An 18,906-nucleotide genomic window follows, 5' to 3' on the forward strand; every position below is an offset into this window, starting at 1 on the left:
CATTGTACAAATTTCAGACATGATATCCTGTCTCAAAAACTATTAGAACAAACGACCCTATTCATTGAATTAAGAGAATGAAACTGTACATCTAACCTAACTATTTTGAGTATACAGATATTAAAAGGTCGTTCATATCTGTCATACTTTTTGGGTTAGTTTTGTCAGAGAAGGGCATTCCACTGTCATTTAAATATTGTAGGTACTTGAATTAAGGACAATCTCCCAATATAGTCAAGTACTCCATAATAGTAGTGGGATTTTCACAAGATTGGCAATATCCAAAGTTGTTGACTTGAGCTATTTATAGCCCAGGGTATTACTGTGGCTTTGCTTTTTTCCCTCATAATTATATTGATAAACAAATAGCAATGAGACAGTTGCAAATCAAATCGGTAGGACAGTTTCAATAATTAACACACTGCATACATTCCTCCTAGTGGTTAATTGCTGTACAAGAATCATTCTATTCATTAAGAGAATGTAACTATATATCTATCAAACCACTTTGAATAAACATACAATCGTCTGTATACCCTTTTTTGTTAAGTTCCATTATTTGAATTTTATAGTGTGTAAACTAAGCAAAATATACTAAAACAGTCCAGTAGCCCATAATACTATTGGATCTTCCACTTAACTAGCTATGTCAGAAATTCTTGACCTAAGTCACCCACAGGTCAACATAACAGCATGGCTTTACTTCTTATATTTTGTTTTTATACTTTTCTGCTGGATGGCCAAGACCAAGGTAAAGGAGGATCTATGCAACAAGAGTTGTAGCTTTTGGGTCTGATAAGGTCAGTGAAATCCCCTCAGGATTTATCCTGAGATATTGCGACTCAGATTGTAGAACCTTAGTCAGTATCAGCCATGTGGATGAGTCACAGCCATTGCTTGACCACTGTGCTCTCTGTAAAAGCCTGAGAGAACGTTTTCTTTCCATGTGACACTCCTAAGGCACACTCTACATCATCGATCACTTTCCTCTTTGGCCCCATAATCTCCTTGATCAGAAAATTTGGGACACTACTGAGTTACATGACGTTACAGTACAAATTCTCATATGTCCTGAGTCTTAATTGACATTGGAAGGCTAGGGCCAAAATGTTGGCTTCCCTTGCGTCCCTCCTTTTTCTCTAATTTTGGTCTGCAAACTCAGTTTGTTAACCCTCCAGAAGACAAGCTTATTGTTATTACCATACAACTTAGACTGTTAAGCTTAACCTCACTATCAGTCTGCATATCAAACATCTTAGGCATAATATAGAACAGGTACTTTTCATCAAGTATTGATATGTTCAACTTTAAGTCCCTAAAAAATAAGATAAAAAACAGTTAAAAATTAGAATATATTTTTAAAATAGGCATAAAGAATTATATACTTCTTATGTTTACACATAAATCCAAAAATCTCACCATACACAACTTTGAAGCAGTACAGTCCCACAATATTCCTTTTCCTGTCTCTTGCTTTCATTCACCACCCCCTTCTTCTTGAACCTACCCAAGAGACATCATAGCAGCAACTGGCATTTCATGACAAGCAGTCCATATGAAGAAGACCAGAATGACAGGCATTCCAAGCATGAAACTACTATTACAAATTACCATCTGCAGTGCAGTAGCTTAGTTCACAGGCATCACAATATAGAGATAGTCAGGGTGAGAATCTATCCAATTTTCTGCTACATTAAAAAATCTTCTGAAGATTCTCAGGAGCATTGCATTAAGGATCTTCTACATAAAACTGTATGGCTTGACTTATTCTTGCTTCTGAGCTCTTCTACTTTCGCTCTCTTGGTTAGTTAGTCCTTCAGATCCTGCTTTTCTTTTTACTTGTATTATACCTTTCTATTTGCATTTCTTCTTTTGAGTTCTTATACTAGGGAGAATATCCGATATTTACACATGTGTGTCTGGTTTATTTCACTTATGAGTATATGTTCAAGTGGCATCCACTTCAATATAAAGGCTTGCAGTTTATCATTCTTAATAGCTGAATAATACTCCATTGTGTAAAAATACCACATCTTTTTCAACCATTCCTCAGGTGATGGGCATCTTGGTTGTTTCCAAGTTTTGGCTATCACAAATTGTGCTGCTATAAACTTAGGCACACATATATCAATATGATAGGATGTTTTCAGATCCTCTGGGAAAATTCCCAGTAGAGGAATAGCTGGTTTAAATTGGATTTCCAGTCCAACTTTTCTAAGGTGTCTTCATGCTGATTTGCATAACAGTTGGACCAACCTACATTCCCACCAGCAGTGGAGAAGTGTTCCTTTTTCCCTACAGCATCTTCAACATTTTTTGTTGGGTGATTTCTTTATGCTAGCCATTCTTTCTGGTGTGAGATGATATCTCAATGTTGTTTTAATTTGCATTGCATGGATGGCTAGGGATGTGGAGCATTTTTTCATATATTTATTCACTTCTTTAATTTCTTCCTGAAAGTGTGTGTTCATCTCAGATGCCCATTTTTGGATTGGGTCTTTAAATTCTGGAGCCCTAGTGTTTTTTGTTTTTTTTTTTTTTGTTGTTGTTGTTGTTCCTTATAGATTCTAGAGAGCTGACCTTTGTCTGAGTACTTATTTGTCATGATTTTTTCTAAATTTGTGGGTTGACCTTTAACTTTGGTGGTAATTTCTTTTCATGTGAAAAAACTTCTCAGTAAGAGGAGGTCCCAGTTGTTAATTCTTTCACCTGTTTCCCATGCGATTTGATTTCTGTCCGTGAAATCTTTGCCTACCCCTAGGTCTTCAAGAGTTCCTCAAAATTTCTCTTCCAGGAGATTTAGTGTCTCTGCTTTAGTGTTTAGATCTTTAATCCATTTTGACTTTAGTTTAGTGCATGGTGATAGACCTGTGTCAATTTTTAGTTTTTGGCACATAGAGAGCCAGTTTTTCCTGCACCATTTGTTAAAGAGGCTGTCTTTCTTCCAGTGAGTATGTTTGGCCCCGTTGTCAAAGACAAGGTGGCTGAGTGTGTTTGCAGGGGCTTCAGCATCTTCTAATCTACTCCACTGATCCTCAGGTCTATTTTGTTGCCAGTACTATGCTAATTTTATCACAGAAGGCTAGTAGTATAATTTCAAGTCAGGAATTGTAAAGCCTCCTGCCTTGTCTTTATTGACCAGAATTGCCTTTGCTATTCTAGGTCTTTTCTGGTTCCAGATGAATTTTAGCAATGATTTCTTTGTCTGAGGTATGTCGGTGGCAGTCTGATAGGGATTGCATTAAGTCTGTACAGCAATTTTGGGAGTATGGCCATCTTCACAATGTTGGTTCTTCCTATCCAGCAGCATGGAATATCTTTCCATTTTCTGTAACCCTCTACGATCTCTCTTTTCAGAGTACTGTAATTTTCCTCGAAAACATCCTTGTCTTCTTTAGTTAGATGAATTCCAAAGTATTTCATTTTTCCCAGTGTTACTGTAAAAGGTATTGTTTCCATAATTTCCATCTCAGTGTGTTTGTTGTCTGTGTAGAGGAATGCTATTGACTTTTGGGTATTGATTTTATAACCTGATATGTTACTGAATTTCTGTATTAATTCTAGTAGCTTCTTGGTACAGTATTTTGTGTCTTCCAAGTATAGTATCATGTCATCTGCAAATACAGATCATTTAACTTCTTCTTCACCTATTCTTATTCATTTTATTTCTTTCTCTTGTCTAATGGCTGTAGCTAATGATTCCAGAACTATATTGAATAGGAGTGGTGATAGAGGACATCCTTGTCTTGTACCAGATCTAAGAGTAAAAGATTTCAGTTTTTCCCCATTTAGGATTATGTTAGCTGTTGGGTTTTCATAAATGGCTTTTACGAGATTGAAGTAGAGGCCATCTATTCCAATTTTCTGTAGGACTTTGAACATGAATGAGTGTTGGACTTTGTCAAAAGCCTTTTCTGCATCAATGAAAATGATCATGTGTTTTTTAGCTTTCCCTCTATTGATATAGTGTATTACATTCGTAGATATTCGAATATTGAACCATTCTTGCATCCCTGGAATGAATCCTACCTGGTCATGGTGTATGATCTTCTTCAATGATTTGCTGTATTCTATTTGCAAGTATTTTATTAAGGATTTTGGCATCCATGTTCATGAGAGATATCAGCCTGCAGTTCTCTTTCTTAGTTGCGTCTTTCCCTTTTTTTGGTGTCATTATAATACTTGCCTCCAGGAATGATTTTGGGAGGATTGCTTCCTTTTCAATTTCATGGAAGAGTTTGAGGAGTATAGGGACTACATCTTGTATAAATTTCTTGTAAATTCACCTGTGAATCCATCCGGACCTGGACTTTTCTTTGTCGGTAGGTTTTTAATTACATCTCGTATTTCATTGGCTGTTATTGGGCTATTGAGAATGGTTATATCTTGTCGATTCAGTTCTGGTAACTTGTAACTTTCTAGGAATCTGTCCATTTCTTCTGTGTGTTCTGTTCTGTGAGAGTAAAGATTCTCAAAGTACCTCTCCATAATCTTCTGAATTTCCACTAAGTCTGTGGTACTTACACCCTTTTCATTCCTTATTTCTTGTATTTGAATTTTTTTTTCCTCTGTTTGTTGAGGTTATGTAGGGGCTTATCAATTTTATTTAATCTTTCAAAGAACCAGTTTTTCGCTTTTTTAATTCTTTGAATTGTTTTCTTCATCTCAATTGAATTAATTTCTGCTATAATCTTTATGATTTCTTCCCATCTTTGAGCTCTGGGTTTGGTTTGCTCTTCATTTTTTAGTTGTTGAAGGTGCAGCATTAGTGTGTTTATTTGTTCCCGTTCTGTATTCCAAATTTGTGAGTTCACAGCTATGAATGTCCCTCTGAGAAATGCTTTCATCTTATCCCATAAATTCCAATAAGTTGTGCTTGAATTTCTATTAAATTGCAGATAGTTGAGTTTCTTGTTTCTTTTTTTCTTCTGTGACCCATTGGTTACTGAGTAGTGTGTCATTTAACTTCCATGTACCTAAGGGTTTTTTCTGGTTTCTTTTGTCATTTATTTCCAGTTTCATTACACTGTGCTCAAATAATATGCATGGGATAATTTCTGTTTTCTTGAAAATACTTAAGCATCACCTATATACCAGTATGTGGTCTATTTTAGAAAAAGACACATGTGCAGTTGGGAAAATTGTGTATTCACCTGTGTTTGGGTGGAACATTCTGTATATGTCCACCAAGTACAATTGTTTCAAGCTCTGGTTCAGTTCTGTTGTTTCTTTGCTAAGTTTTTGTCTGATTGACCTATCTTTTGGAGATAAGAGGGTGTTGAGGTCTCCTCTTAAAATTGTGGTATTGGATATTAGATTTTTCATGTCCATTAAGATTTGCTTTATATAGTTGGGTGCTCCTGTGTTTGGTTCATACATATTTATGAGTGTTACCTCTTCCTCTTGAATTTTTCCCCTAACCAGTATAGAGTGGCCTTCTTTATTTCGCTTGATCATTTTTGCTTTGAAGTTGAGACTCTGTGAGAAAAGGATTGCTACCCCTGCTTCTTTCTTAGGTTCTGGGGCATGTAATATTTTGTTGCATCCTTTGACGTTCAGCCTATGAATGTCTTTATGAGTTAAATGTGTTTCTTGTATACAGCATATTGTTGGATTTTGTTTCCTAATCCACTGTGCCAGTCTATTTCTCTTAATTGGTGAAATGAGTGCACTTACATTGATGGTTAGAGTTGAGATGTATTCTCTTATGATTAATAAGCTATTTACCTCTCGTCGTTTACTCCTTCTCCTGTGTTTAATTGCTTGCCCTATTTAGTTGGTTGCTTCTGATCTCATTGGTGGCATTTCAAACCTTTGGTCCCTCTCTAGAAAATCTTTCAGTAGCCTGTGTAGGGTTGGCTTTGTCATCATGAAATTCTTTACCTCTTTCTTGTCAGGAAAGTATTTCACTTCTCCATCAAACTTGAAAGACAGTTTTGCAGGATATAGTAGTCTTGGCTTGAATTTGTTTTCATAGTGGACTTAAAGTACTCTGCTCCATGCTCTTCTTGCCTTCATGGTTTGTGAAGAGAAGTCGGCAGTAATTCTGATGGGTTTTCCTTTGAATGTGCTCTGCTTCTTTTCTCTAGTGGCTTTCAGTATATTATTCTTGTACTGAATTTCTGGAATCTTGACTATCATATGTCTCAGTGTGTTTTTCATTGGGTTGAAGTTACTTGACATTCTGTATGCTTTGGTTACCTGAATGTCAGATTGTTTCATCATATTTGTGAAGATTTCTGCTATTACTTCTGCCCATATTTTTTTTCATGTCATTTGTATTGCCTCCTTCTTTCTCATTGATGCCTATTAGTCTGACATTGTTTATGTTTGCCTCATCTTGAAGGTGATGGATTATTCTTTCCTGCATCCATGTTGTTTTTAAGAGATCCTTTCTTATCTTTTCATAAGTTGCACCCGCGTCTTTAAGATCTGAACCTCTGTCTTCACTTTCACTTAAATGATTTTGCAAGCTTGTGATTGAGAGCTTAATTTCCTCTATATCTCTTTGACTCTGCTTTATGTGATCTATTTTTTTCCTGTATTGCTCATTCAAGGAATCCATCCTTTTTCTAATCTCGTCTATTTTTTATCAATGTCTTCTTTAGAAGCAGTTACAACTTTTTTACTGCAGTGTTTTTTTCAGATTGTGTTTCCTCTCTGTGTTTCTGTAGTTGATTCTTTACTTAAGATTCTATGAGGTCTGACAACTCTTTCTTTATTTAAGAACAGAATTGCACTCTGATTTCCTCTATATCTTTCTGCTGTTGCTTATTTACTATCGACACTATTAATTCATGCATTTGAGGCGAGCTAGTGTCCTGCACACTTGTTCTAGGTGGGCATTGGGTTTCTTCCATATGTTTCTGCATTTGATTCTTTACTGAAGATGTTATTAATTCCGGGATTTCTTTTTTTAATTCCAATCTGAGTTCCTCTATACCTTTCTGCAGCGGTTTTTTTTTTTATTTCAGAAGCCTTTGATTCATTGCTTTCAGCTGTGTGACTCCCAATGTGTTCTGTGTTACTGTCCTCTGTACTTATTATGGGTGAGCTTGGGTTCTGAGGTTACATTTTGTTCCTTTTCGTCATTTTGTGTAGCACTGTCTTCTGGCCTTTGTTTTATATCTTCGTAGTAGTTATAATCTTAGCACGTACTGAAGTTCAGGTGCAGATCTACAAAGTTTTGGTTTATCCAGCTGTACCTGGCTTGGGTCTGGCTGAAGTGCTCAGCTCCTCCCTGCTGCTTCCCTTGAGGGTGAACCTATTTTGCCCCTCTGGCAGATTTTCTACTCCTGGACTAGCTGGGTGGGTCTATCCTCTACACTCTCTGCAGGGATTGCAGCTGCAGGTTTTCACCCCAGGCCTGTATTCCAGGCCTGAGCTGAGTCTGGAGGGGACAAGATGGTGTAGGGGGGAGAGGCAGCTCTCCCACACACTCACTGGACCTGGGCTAGGACTGGGTCTGGGCGTTTCCAGAACGCGGCAGAAATTCCTACTCGGCGGTTGGAGTGGGGGAGGTGGTAGTAGTGGTTGGGGGCATCTCAAGGGGGTGGAAGATGGTCTCACCTCCTCTGCGCCTGGGCTGGGACCAGTATTGGGTCCTGCTGGCCCAGGGTAACAGGAAACTCTCCCACAAAGTCACCGGACCTGGGCTAGGAGTGCGGCTTTACTTTTTATACTTCATTTTCTTACTTTTCTGCTGGATGGTTAAGACCAAGGTAAAGCAAGACCTAATTACAAAAAATGTATGAGTTACATAATGTTGCAGTATAGATATTCCTATTTCCAGTTCTCACTGAACTTGAAAGGCTAGGGGAAAAAATTTGGCTGTCTTTGCAGCCGTTCTTTTCCTCTGATTTTTGATCTACAAACTGAGTTTGTTAATCCTCCAGAAGAGAAGCTTATCATTATGGTACAACATATGCAGTTGGGTTTAACCTCAATAAATATTTGAATATCAAACTTCTTAGGCAAAAGATGGAACATGTATTTTCCATCAAATATTGATAAGTTAAGTTTTAAGCCTCTACAGAATGTGGAAAAAGAATAAAAACTAAAAAGTAATATTAAAAATATGAATAAATAATTACATAATTTTACACAGAAATTATGAAATCTAATCATATACAGCATTGTAGAAGAACAGTCCTGTGACTTTTTTCCTGTTTCTTGTTTTCATTTATTGCCCTTATTTTTCAAACAGACATTTACTTGAGAGACAATATGGTAATAATTGATAAATTATGACAAGCAGTATGTATTTAGAAGACCAGAATGACAGGCATCCGTAGCATGACCCCACTATTACACACTGGTATCTTCAGTGCAGCTTCTTAGTTCACAGTTATCAGCATATATAGTTAGTGAGGGTAAGAATTCTACCAATTAACTGGTAGCTTAAAAAACATGCTGCAGATTCTCAGGATCCTTGATTTACCAATCTTGTGCATATAAATGTATGGCTTTGCCCCTGTCATGTTTCCCAACTATTCTCCTTACCCTCTCTTCACTGTCCAATCGTCAAGTTCATGCTTTCCTTTTCATTGTGTTATACCTTTCTATTTATATTTCAACTTTTGAATTCTTATGCTAGGGAGACTATACAATATTTACGCATGTGGGTCTGGTGTATTTCACGTATGAGTATATCTTCAAGAGGCATCCACTTCAATATGAAGGCTTCAAGTTAGTCATTCTTTATAGCTGAGCAATACTCCATTGTATGAAAATACCACATCTTTTTCATCCATTCCGCAGGAAATGGGCATCTTGGTTGTTTCCAAGATTTGACTATCACAAATTGTGCTGATATAAGCATAGGTAAACATATGTCACTAAGATATGGTGGTTTCAGGTCCTCTGGGAAAATTCCCAGTAGGGAGGTAGCTGGTTTGAATGAGATTTCCAGTCCTAGTTTTTTATGGATTTGCCACACTGATTTCCATAATGGTTGCACCAGCCTACATTCCTATCAGCAGTGGAGAAGAATTCTTTTTTCCCCACAGCCTCTCCAACATTTATTGTTGATTGATTTCTTCATGATAGCCATTCTTTGTGGGTTGAGATGGTATCTCAGTGTTGTCAATTTGCATTTAATGGGTGGCTAGTGATGTGCAGTGGTTTTTCATATATTTATTTGCTTCTTTAATTTTGTCCTCTGAGAAGTGTGTGTTGATCTTGGATGCCCATTTTTTTGGATTGGGTCTTTAAATTTTGAGGTCTTAATTGTTTTTAGTTCTTTACAAATTTTAGAGAGCAGACCTTTTCCTGAGTGCTTATTAGTCAAGATTTTTTGAAATTTGTGAGTTGTCTTTTCACTTTATTGGTAATTTCTTTTGAAGTCCAAAAACTTCTTAATAAGAGGAAGTGCCAGGCATTAATTTTTTCAAGTATTACCTGTGCGATTTGATTTTTGTTCATGAAGTATTTGCCTACTCCTATGTCTTCAAGAGTTCCTCCTACTTTTTCTTCCAAGAGATTTAGTGTTTCTATTTTAATTTTTAGATCTTTAATCTACTTTGACTTTATCTTAGTGCATGATGACAGACCTGGGTCAAGTTTTAGTTTTTGGCAAGGAAAGAGCCAGTTTTTCCAGTACCATTTGTGAAAGAGTCTATCTTTCTTCCAGTAAGCATGTTTGGCAACTTTGTTGAAGATCAGGTGGCTGAGTGTGTTTGTAGAGTCTTCCGCATCTTCTAATCTATTCCATTCTTCAGAAAGCTTTATAGTAACTCTAAACTTTTGGGTGTATTTTGCTTATTTTTCTGGAATTTGCATATTATTTTTGCTTAACGGTTGCTGGAGCCTTCAAAAAATTATATTCTGCTTGAAAGCTTTACAAAAAGAAAGTCCAAGAGATTCATTTAATAGTGCACATGGTGGAAATGTAGACTTGTGCAACCAGTGTGGAAATCAGTGTGGAGGCTCCCCAAAAAACTAAGACTGGAAATCCTCTTCAAGCTAGGTATTCCCATTCTGGGAATTTCCCAAAAGAACTGAAAACATCATATCACAACGACATATGTGCACCTATGTTTATAGCAGCACAATTTGTGATAAATACATCTTGGACGCAACCAAAATGCCCATCACCAGAGGAATGGATGAAAAAGATATGGTATTTTTATACAATGGAGTATTACTCAGGTATAAAGAAAAATAATCTCAACACTTTCATATATAAGTGGATGCAACTTAAAGATATACCCATAAGTGAAATAAACCAGATGCACATGTGTAAATATAATATTGTCTCCCTAGTGTAAGAACTTAAAAGAAGAAATAAAAATTGAAATGTATAATACAGTTAAATGAAAAATGAGACCTTAAGGATTAAAAAGCAAAGAGAGAGCAAGGAGAAAAGTTAGCAAATATGGCAGAGGCAAAACCATACATTTATATTAACAAGATGGTTTAGGCAATGGTCCTAGTAATTTTCATCAGGGTTTTGAAAATAGCAGTGAATGGGTACAATTCTAACCCTGACCAACTCTATATGCTGCTATCTGTGAACTAAGCAACTACACTGAGGATAACAATGTGTAATACTAAAACCATGCTTTAAATACCTGTCATTTCAGTCTTCTAAATGCATACTACTTCTAATGTCATATCAATTATTGCTATATTCTCTTTAAAGTAAATATTTGTTAAAAAGAGGTAATAAAAGAAAATAGACAAAAAATCAGAAAATTGTCCTGTTAAAATGTTGTATAAAGTTTGATTTCTAAATTTCTGTGTAAAAATGTGTAATTGGTTTTTTTTTCACGTTATATAGAGATTTTAGAATATCCATGTTGTTGGAGAATAGCCATTCCATATTATGTCTAAGATGTTGGATATTCAGACAAGTAGTGAAGTTAAACTCAACTGCTTCTGTTATAGGGTAATAATATCAATAAGCTTCTCTTCTGGATGTTTAACAACTAAAGTTTGCAGACCAAAAATAGTGAAATAGAGGGCCTACAAGGATAACCAATATTTTGGCCCTATCCCTTCAAGGTCAGTGAGGACTTTGGGACATAATTCAACCTGTGCTGTGACATTCTGTAACTCAGTAGTGCCCTAAAGGTTATTATCAAGGAAATTATGGCACCACAGAGGAAAGTGATGGATGATATAGAGTGTGCCTAAGGAGAGTCATCTAGAGAGAAAAAATTCTCTCAGGCTTTCACAGAGAGCAAATTGGTCAAGCGATGGCCATGACTCATCCAGATGACTGATACTGACAAATATCCACAAGGTACTGTAAATGGTTTCAGGGTAAATCCTGAGGGGATTTGAATGTCCTTGTCAGATACAAAAGTTACAGTTTTAGTTATATACATCTTGCTTAAACTTGGTCTTAACCATCTAGCAGAAAAGTATAACCACAAGGTATAAGAAATCGAGTCAACAACTTCCAACAATTGCCAATTCAACTGATTATCCACTACTATTATGGACTTTTGGACTATATTGAGTTATTTTGTTGAATTCAAGTACCTGCAATCTTTAGACTGACTTCAAGTATAAAAAGATATTGTATTAATTTTATTGAGAAAGAAGTAACAATGAGACAGTTTCAAAGCAGGTTATTAGGACAGCTACAATAATTAATGCATGACATATTTTTGTCTTTGTAGTGGTCATTCAGAATACAAGACGCAGACATGATATCTTGTCTAAACTGTTTTAGTATAAATCTTTCTTCTCATTGAACTAAGAGAAAGTATCTGTATATCTATCCTATTTTGTATACATATATATATATTTTTCACTACAAAATGGACCTTCATTTATATCCCCCTTTTTTGTTTAGTTTTGTCAGAGATGGGTGTTCCATTGCAATTCAAATTTTGTAGGTGCGTGAGTTCTTCAAATTAATCTAATGTAGTCCAATAGTCCCTAATAGTAGTGGGTTATCTTTGGAACTGGCAATGCCAGAAGTTGTTGACTTGAGGCTTTTACAGCTCAGCATAGAAAAGGTCCTTTAAAATCTTCTCCAAATACAGCTTCTCTAACTGGAGTGGAACACCCATCTCTGACAAAACAAAATTAAAAGAGGGATATGTTGCGAGCCACGAAGCTAAGAAATCTATCAAATATGTTTAGGTGGGACTTGGCCCAGTGCCTACAGCAAATAAGCTACATCACTCTTGAGATGAACACTTTGTTCAATTAAGGTTAGCTATTAGTTGCTAGGCAACCTAGTGTCATGTGTTACTAACTTCACAAAACTGTAAATAAAGGACCATTTTTTTTTTGGAATGAAAAGGAGAAAAAATACATATATGATTATACAAGAGTTAGGATTGATATACAGTTACTTTCTCTTTGTTCATTGAGAAGAAAGTTTTTTACTTATATTGTTTAGATAAGCTATCATGTCTGCATATTGTCCTCTGAATAACTACTATGAAGACAGCAATATGCAATGTATTAGTTATTATAACTCTCTTAATAACCTGTGTTGAAACTGTTTCATTGGTGTTTTATCTTTTTTTCTCATTAAAATGAAAAAAGGGACCAGGAAGATAGCTCAGTAGAATAAGTGCTTGCCTGGCAAGTGCAGTAGCCTCAGTGCAATCCCCCGTTCTGTCAAGAAAAATAAAAATATTTTTTAAAAATAAAATAAAGTGAAAAAATAGTGTACCAAATGTCTACTGGAGAGTTAAAAATCAAAATATCTCTGATTATTTTCTAAAGGCTTCACCACTCTGATGTCTTTAATTATCTTAAGGGACAGTAGAGAAACATAAAAATAATGCTTAATTATAATGTATATCCCACAAACCCTGTGTGAATATGTCTTTATGTTTGTGATGAAAGCAAAGATATTGATAGAGGGCAACAGAAAGGATAAAAGTGGACATTTAAGTATATTGATAGAGGTCAGAAATAGAAAGAAAGGTATAAGGGGGAAGACAGAGAGAGAGTGTGTGTGTGAGGGAGAGATTAAGAGATGGTGTGAAGAGATATGGAGCAAAGAGGGAGAGTGGGAGGGAGAGAGAGTAATTGTGTGAGTTAAGGATATTGAAGCAAAATACAGCAAGAAATATAAGTCTCTGTTGATTTCTTCTGCAAATATTCTTAAGATGATGTGGTCTGCCCTCATTCACAAAGTCTACATTTGTAATTTTTCTTAGATAAAAACTGCTTTTAACATTTGATTACAAACTGAAACTAAAAATAGAACTTCAGGAATAAGATTCTGGTAACAAAGGAAAATAGGATGTAGAAAGTGTAAAACATGGCATTTCACAGTTACCTTAGTTAAAACTGATGAAATAATAAGTAGCAGGCAAATTTTTGTTTGTCCTTTGAAAAGCAATTTAAAGAGCTAGAATAAGCAATATATTAATTGTCATTTTACTACCAAGAGAGTTGTGTCTGTGTGTGTACTATTAAATTTGATTAAAAGCTAATTCTGTTCTCTCTACATATAAAACCATGAGTGATGTTTATTAGCAGTACTAATACTAAATTACATGTCCTCAATAAATGAATCAAACTTATCATCCAAGTTTTTTTTAAATCAAGAGAAATAGTCCTCAAGTTATTTACAAATTAAAAATCACATTATTTTCATCCTCCATTGATTTCAACATAGCTATGGTGCTAAAACTCTCAAAATGAGAGCAAAATAAGTGGTGTCGGGTTTTAGAAAGAGTCAAATAATTAACCATAATAGCAAAAAATATCCCATAATGTTCCATTATGCCAATTATATAAAACAACTTTAACTGCATTACTGTCAGGATGGAAAACATGATGAGCAGAACACTCAACAGTCTCAGCCAGCTGACTTGTAATTCAGTTAGAGGACATAGCAAGCTGATTTATCTCTAAAATTAAGCTAGATAAAACCTACTTTGATTTGCTAGAAATATGATGTGATGTTAGCATTAAGAATACTGAATTCAAAATGGTTAGGATAGATATATATATTCTTAATGAATAGAGGGATTTGTTGTAATAATGTTTGTAAATAGGATATCATGTCTGCATCTTGTACAGCAAATAACCACTAGGAAGAGGGAATGCAATGTGTTAATTATTGAAAATGTCATACCAATTTGATTTGAAACTGTCTCATTGCTATTTGTTTCTCAATAAAATTATGCAAAAAGAATACTGTTATGATAAATTGTACCATGCAAATGCCTATGGGGAAGGGCAATTATATTTAAATCTCTTAAGGGCAAAATTTAACTAAGAAGACAAACAAGGTGATAAGTCAAATTAAAGTTTAACTGTGAATATCCACTTCAAGAAGAAAACAAGTGAACACTTAAAGGTGAAGGTGAATTCTTTCATAAGGAAGCCTGGAGTGGATGTCTTGAAGTCAGCTGTGTCCTTCGATTGGACTTGAAAGGTACCTTCATTTTATAAGGGTTCCTGAAGCCTAATCCTCTGGCTCAGATAAAGCATATAGGCAACTATTTTACTGATTTTATGAAAGCACTACAGTAACACAGGTAATCTAGGTAACAAAAATGAAACTCAGGTAATCAGATAGTTTTACTGATTTTACTCAGTTTATATTACAGTGAAATTCACAGAAATCTAACATTTTCATAGCTTCAAAGACACTACTTGAAACTGTTTCTTTGATTTTAATTTGAAAATAATACTAGATGGTCAAGCTCTAATATACTGGTGTAAAGCTTCTTGTTTTGTGTGTATATCTTTGTTAAATGTGAAACTGACATATAGATATAGTTGATATAGGTATGTATTCGTTTTGAAATAAAAATTAAAACTGTACAAATAATATTTTCCCTCAGCTTTTTTTCCTCAGGTCCCTATTTGCATTCACTATGCTGTCTTACCTAGATTTACAAGCTGTATACTAGCCAAAACTGTTGAGATGTCAAACTGTTTTACAAAAATCTGTTCATTATTCTATAAGATTATGACTTCCTTAATCAGAAGACATCATGTCCCTTTACTGTATACCATGACCTATATGTGCAAGATAAGCATTCTGATATTAAGCTAAATCCTTGCTATGAATAGAGATAATTAATCAAAAAGTATGAAACAAGCTATAGTCATTCTCTCTTTCATACTTATGAATTCACAAAACTGAAACGAAAGAAAACTATATTTAATAGCTTCCTAGAACTACAGGATAAAATGCATATACGTTTGAAAAAACACACAAATGAAATGACACTATAAATTTTTGTACTTAGTTGTGTGTCTTGGAAATCTTTTTAAATTAACACAAATAACTCAAAAATTTCTTGTGCTTATGCTAAGAACTTATGAGATAAGCTCAAGAAAAAGTTAAATGTATAATAAGTGTTGCTAATTATAACCACAAAATATAGAAAATCCTTAAAATGTATTAATTTCATATAACTGAAACTTTATACACACTGAATATCAGTTCCCCACTTCCTTCTCACTCTTGCTCCTGGCAACTACTTTTCAGCTCTCTGTTTCTTTGCATTTGACCATTTTAAAAGATAGCTTTTGGAAGTAAAGTCATGCAGCATTTTTCATTCTGTAATTGTCTTTCTTCACTTAACATAATTCCCTCCAATTTTACCTATGATATCACAAGTAACAGGATTTCTTTATTTTTAAAGGGATGATGGCTACATATATAATTGATTATATATATATATATATATATATATTCTTTTCTTCATTCATCTTCAGATGGCTATTTAGTTCTTTTCTGTATCTTCATTTTTATGAAGAATATTGTGAAGAACATGGGAGGAGAGACACACTTCAAAGCCTGTTCATTAATAATCTTTTGTCTATATAACTAGAAGTGAGATTGCTGGATTATATGTTAGCTTTAGTTTTAGGAATTTTCTGTGTGTATTTTGGGGGAGTCGGTATTATAGATTATTCAAATGTACACAATATAAAGTTATCTACTGATGAATATTTAGGTAGTTTTCTGATTTATTGGTACTTTATAAACAATGTAGAAACACAATTCTAAAAATACTTGTTATTGTGCATTTATAGTTATATGTGATATAAATTACTGTTTGATTTCTTCCTCTTCTTTACATTGGACATGAATGGGATCCTTATCTATAGTTATGAGGATGGCCCAAAATAAGTTCCAATACTAGAAAATGAGATCAGTGAGAGTGGTATATAGCCCTAGAGTAATATATGACATGTATAGACTCATGAAATTGCACTTGGGAACAAAGAGTACAAATTGGAGTTTTGTGAAGTATAACTTTTTAATAATACAGTGATGTCACATTTAATTGCCTGACAAGACGTTATTGGATTTTTAAACCATTCTGTGGGTTCATAGAGCTTGCTGTTTGCAGATAAGCAAGCTCTGTGCCTATGCCTGTGCCCATGATAAAGAAGATTATTTGAATGCCTTAGTTTAACAGCAGGAAGACATGCAGAATGTCATCTGAATGTCTTCTGTTTTCCCCAGTGTCAAGATCTATATCTTCCAAGGCCTTAATTTTAGGTTTTATACAACCAAATAGGCCAAGTAGGATTTGTGAGCCAAAACATACACACATTTCAATTTTTATAATGTAGTTCTGGGAACTAAAGATAGAGGTGTGTGCATGCTTAGCAGTGTTCCACCAGTACAATAAAACACCAGCACATATTTTTTCAAATAAATACAACTGCTCATTCTTATCTGTTTTTATCTTTTGTGGGTTATGCATCCACAAATTCAACAACTAACAGCTTTATTTTTTTAATTTCATGCAAGAAAGATAGCTCAGTAGTATAAGCACCTGCCTGGCAAGTATAAGATCCTGAGTTTGATCCCTGGTACCAAAAATATAAATAAGTACACAAATAAATAAATAAAACTCTGGAAAGCTTCAAAACCAAAACAATGACAACAACGAAACCTCCAAAACTTCAATTTGCCCATGTTAAGTGCTCTCCTGATGGTATATTAATAAAGTGATGTTGAGCTATATCATGCAGTAGCTTCTAGCTACTTTACAGATCTTCAGTTTTTTATCAGCACTTTTTTGATCATTGTTTGCCTTGCATCTTGTTCATGTACTATGTAATTTGGCATATAATGGCTGTGTTAGTCCTGAATATATAAAAGCTTTTCATTATTTCCCCTAAAATGCAATATAATACTTATTTCTATAGTATTTATATTTTATTGGCAGTTAGAAATAAACAAGATATACTTTTAAATGTACAGATGAATATGAAGACTTTGCATTTTCCTATGAGGGACTTACTTGAGCACTCTTGGATTTTGTTATTAATAGGTCAAATTTGAATAGTCAAATCACATGTTTTCTGATTGATTCAGTAAGAAAAGGTCTCTGGATAAAGGAGACCAGACTGCTGAATTTTTACCAAACTTCAAAAAGGAATTAATATTATTACCTCTCAAACCAGTGAAAGTGTGGGAATCCTTCTTACCTCATTGTGTGAGAGTAGCATAATTCTGTTTCTAGACCCAGACAAAAAACAACAAAAAATAAATCTATAAGACTAGCAAGACACCTCAGGGGTCTAAGAACCTGCCTGGCACATGTAGGGAACTGGTTTGATGCCTGACACCCCATCCCACACTGGCCCTGTCCTGGGCACACCAAGCGAGCCACCAAAACTGGACATGGTGGTACACGCCTGTAAACCAAGTGCTGGGGATGCTGAAACAGGAGGATAACTACGAGTCCAAACTGCATACTGAGACCCTGTACCAAATACATAAAATTTGAAGGACAAATATAGTTATAGATCAACATCATTGATAAACATATAGGCAACGTCTCTCAACAAAATGGTAGAAAATTCAATTGAACATCACATCAAATACATCATTTACTAGGGCCAGCTCTGCTGCATTAAGTGCCTGAGAGGTAAGTGCAAAGTCCTGAGTATGATTTCTCATACAAAAAAAATTATAAAAAATCATAATTTACTGTAGTCAGATTGGTTTTATCTCAGGAAGCAAGAAGGCTTTGAAATAGACAAGTCAATAAAAATATATCAAGTCAGATCTTTTCATGAGAATGAAAGGAAAAATAATGTGGTCAATTCAATGCAAACAAAAATAGCATTTGATAAAATCCAAAAACTTTTAGTGATAAAACCCATGAACAAATCAAGTATAGTATGAATATGTCTCAAAAACATTGACATAAGAACAATTCACATCCAATACCATACTTAATGGAGAAAATTGAAAGCATTTCTTCTAAGATCATAAATGAGACAAGGCTGTCCACTCTCATCAGTCTTATTCAGAATGTTTCACCAGAATAATTTTTAGCCAGATTAATTAGAAATCAGAAAGAAATAAAAGGTATGCAAATAGGAAGTAGGAGTCAAATTATCCCTGCTTAAAAATTCTATGATTCTGCACACAGAAAACCTAAATGATTGTATCAAGACTATTAAAACTGATGCCAGGCATGTTAGTATATGCCTGTATTCCCAGAACGTGGGAGGCTGAGACAGGATGATTGCAGCGAATTCAAGACCAGAATAGGCTACATAAGAAAGTTCAAAGCCAGCCTGCACTGCATAGTGAGATCCTGCCTCAAGCAAAAACAAAACAAAGCACGACAAATAAAACAGATATACTCAGTAAAGTAGTAGCATATAAAATACACAAAACATCAGATTTTCTATATACTGATAATAAATCTGCTGTGATAAAAATCATGAAAGTAATCCTATTTACAATAGCCATAAAATACCTGCAAATAGGCTTCATTAAATAAATGAAAGACCTGCACATTAAAAATCACAAAACACTTAAAAATCAAATTGAAAAGAGTTTTAAAATATGAAAATTAAAATTCCTGTGTTAGTATTTTATCTCTATAGTCAACCATCTGATAAAACAACTTAGAAGAGCAAAGGTTGCCCAGTCCTAGCCCAGGTCCGGTGAGTGTGCGGAGAGCTTCCTACTACCCTGCGCCGGCGGGACCA

General features: G+C 34.8%; 1 protein-coding gene across 1 annotated transcript in view; it reads right to left on the reverse strand.

The window, feature by feature from the left end:
* Hdx (highly divergent homeobox) overlaps positions 1-18,906 on the reverse strand; it is a 233,650-nt gene that overhangs the window by 150,878 nt on the left and 63,866 nt on the right. The gene's annotated exons all lie outside the window — the stretch shown is intronic.

The sequence above is a fragment of the Octodon degus genome, unplaced genomic scaffold (assembly GCF_000260255.1).
Source record: "Octodon degus isolate 3935 unplaced genomic scaffold, OctDeg1.0 scaffold00103, whole genome shotgun sequence".
NCBI classification, from domain to species: domain Eukaryota; kingdom Metazoa; phylum Chordata; class Mammalia; order Rodentia; family Octodontidae; genus Octodon; species Octodon degus.